The sequence below is a fragment of the Pterocles gutturalis genome, unplaced genomic scaffold, assembly GCF_000699245.1.
Source record: "Pterocles gutturalis isolate BGI_N339 unplaced genomic scaffold, ASM69924v1 scaffold13853, whole genome shotgun sequence".
In the NCBI taxonomy this organism is placed as follows: domain Eukaryota; kingdom Metazoa; phylum Chordata; class Aves; order Pterocliformes; family Pteroclidae; genus Pterocles; species Pterocles gutturalis.
Genome location: NW_010123229.1, coordinates 86 through 2,532, shown reverse-complemented (window position 1 = coordinate 2,532; position 2,447 = coordinate 86).

Genomic DNA, 2,447 nt, shown 5'->3' with positions numbered 1-2,447 from the left:
CCGGGGGGGGGTTTAGCCGCTTTGCTGTGGATAAAGACAGTGCTGTGCTTGCTCTGGGGTCACTGGTGTCCTGCTGGCTGCCCCCAACATGCTGCTGCTGCTCCAGGTGGCCCCCGTGCATGGGGGCTTGCTGCTGGGGGGTCCCCTGTCCCTAGATTTGTATGGAGGGTTAAAGGGTTAAACCTGCCAGCCCGTGGTTATGGACTGAAAAGGAGGGGGGACCTGTTGGGGGGAGCTGCTGACCCGGCATTCAGCCGCCTGGAGGCAATGGCACCACCACCCCCATTCCTGCAGTGAGACCCCGGAGCCAGAGCACCCATCGCCTTACACCCAGGGGTGCCCAGGCTGGGGAAGGCGGCTGCACATCATCGCTCCCCATTGCCGTCAGGAGAGACGGTTTTGCACCAAGCCCATTGGAGTAATACCTCCATTATCAAAAGCGCTGCAATTACACCCAGCGAGGAGCTGTCAGGTTTATTAATGCCGGGCTCAGCGCCCCGCCGTGCTGTGATTCATCCCGAATAAAACACACAAACAAGCAGACGGGTCGCTACCTCCCCATGCCCGCAGAGCCGAGTGCTGCGCTGCCTACCTGCAGGACAGCCGGAGAAAATAAAACGACCCTTCTTCTTCTGCACACATCAGCTATTCAGGTCTCTGCTCTCCCGGAGGTGTGTTTGCAGGGTCTGGAGCTGGGGTGAAGCCTCGATGATGGGAGCTGGGGGCAGCGGGAGCGTTACATGGGTTGTTGTGGCTGGATGCAGTGCCCGGCACAGGACAGGGACGTCTTGGGGTTGTGGGCTTGGCTGCAGAGCCCTTGCCATGGGCTGACTCCCTCCAGAGATAAATCCCCGCTTCTTCCAGGAGGTGAAATTAAATGAATGGAAAATAAAAGCTCTTTAGAAACAGTTGAAATACGTCTATGGGAAAATGGCGGGATCATCTTGGCTACAGACCACGGGAGCCGGTCACTGCTGCCGAGCCAGGACAAGGGGATCCTAGCCAAATCCTGTCCCGGGGGGGGGATGGGGGCCAGTTTTTCCTGTGTGCCCTGGCAGCAGCCTGGCCCCCGCTGGCATGGCAGAGCCCAGCAAAGCCCCTGTGCCAGTCCCCCTGGCCAGCACAGCGGGGACTTGGGTGATGCAGGGAGGGCACAGGAAGGGTTATGGGAGGCCAAGCAAGCCCCAATCCACCTGGATCTCCTTGATGCATCCCAGGCAGCTCCCAGGGGCACTGCAGGATGAATTAAATGCAATTTAATGAGCATACCCTTCCCTAAAACCATCCCAGAGGGATGCTCTGGCTGCCGACAGTTATCTTCCTGCATCGCTCCTGCTCTCTGGGATGGCAAGCATCCCCTCTTTTGTCAAGGGCTTGCTTGGCAAGCACTTTGCTTGGCTGGGAGCGGGAATGAAAGGAGACGAGGGGAGCGAGGAGGAGGAGGAATCAGGGGGCTGTTTTGTTTGGTGATGACCTTGTTATCTCCCGCAGCAGGCAGCTGCTCCTCTGGGCTGCAGGCTCACGCTTATCTGCCCCACCACAGATTGAGTGACTTCTCTTATCTGCTGTGTAGTTGAATATTAATTTACAATTGTTATTTTTCTATTATTATTTTTGTGGGTTTGGGGCTGGAAAAGCTCTGGGCTCCGTCTCACCCAGTGATTGCTCTTCCCAGCCTCCTCTCTCGGGTGCAGCGCAGTGCTGACACTGAACAGGTCCAACCCTCCACCCCGCATGTGAGTGGAGCATCCATGCATGGGCTCCTACCCCAAATGTACTAAAAACCATGCTAATAAATAAACCTCTCTGTAAAACCTCTGATTGGAGCTTAAAGTCTTTCTCAGCCGTGCAGCTGAGAACTAACAGCCCACCACCTCCCCGTGTCTGCCCCACTGCTGCCGTCTTACATTGCTCCCAGCAAGGAGAAAAAGAGGAGAAAAAAAGATCAGTTGCTTCTCCTCATTATTTTGTTAATGTGCAAAATCATTTTTTAATTGATTCTATATGCAGGCAATTTCCAATCTTGGAGGCAACAGGAGCACAGGGATTTTGTGCTCCTCAGTTTGTTGGCTGTGGACCAAGAATTTTCTGCATGAGAAAACGGTTAAAAAAAAAAAAGACTATAACCCAAACTATGAACCATTTAAAATAGCATGATGACATCTGGCTCCACAGGGTCCTGAGAGGACACAGTGAGCAGAGCGATCACAACGATTTTGCGCTGCGCTGTGAGGTGCAGCCCCAGGCGCCTGCCAAGAACAAATTTTGGGTGATTTTGTGAGCCCAGCGGTTCCGGGCTGAGCGTCCCCTACCCTCCCGCGGGCACAGGGGGCAAGAGGCCGACGGCAGCGCCCTGGTCTGTGAGGTCTGGGCCAAGGATGCGACAGAGGCTGTTTGTCCGGGTGCCGGAGCCACAAAACGCTTCAGACGGCTCCCTTCGCTCCCCT